The sequence below is a fragment of the Buceros rhinoceros genome, unplaced genomic scaffold (genome assembly GCF_000710305.1).
Source record: "Buceros rhinoceros silvestris isolate BGI_N320 unplaced genomic scaffold, ASM71030v1 scaffold21906, whole genome shotgun sequence".
Lineage (NCBI taxonomy): Eukaryota > Metazoa > Chordata > Aves > Bucerotiformes > Bucerotidae > Buceros > Buceros rhinoceros.
The window spans coordinates 30,778-31,032 of record NW_010417391.1 but is presented as its reverse complement, the minus strand read 5'-3'; the positions used below and the strand labels follow the sequence as shown (position 1 = coordinate 31,032).

Sequence of the window (255 nt, the reverse complement as noted above, 5' to 3'; positions counted from 1 at the left end):
TTCCCCCTAAAAAGCAGAGTACGTCCCCCCCCGCCACTACTCCGGCTCACTGTGGACGTAGCTGTGTGCTGGGGAGCCTGACAGGCTGGTTTTCTCCTCATTTTTGCTACCTGCCTCAACACAGCAGGTGTAGGGGTTGCTTGGTTCCATCCAGGATTATTAAACTCAAAAGGCACGTATCCGACCCCAAAAGCCCCTCTACACCACTTCTTCCCTTACCGGCTGCCCCCGAGAGCACAGAACACACCAGGGGGG

At 56.5% G+C, this 255-nt stretch overlaps 1 protein-coding gene across 1 annotated transcript in view; it reads right to left on the bottom strand.

Moving 5' to 3' along the window:
* Positions 1 to 255, bottom strand: part of SLC4A11 (solute carrier family 4, sodium borate transporter, member 11) — a gene marked incomplete at its 5' end in the record, with an annotated part of 62,907 nt that overhangs the window by 50,114 nt on the left and 12,538 nt on the right. The gene's annotated exons all lie outside the window — the stretch shown is intronic.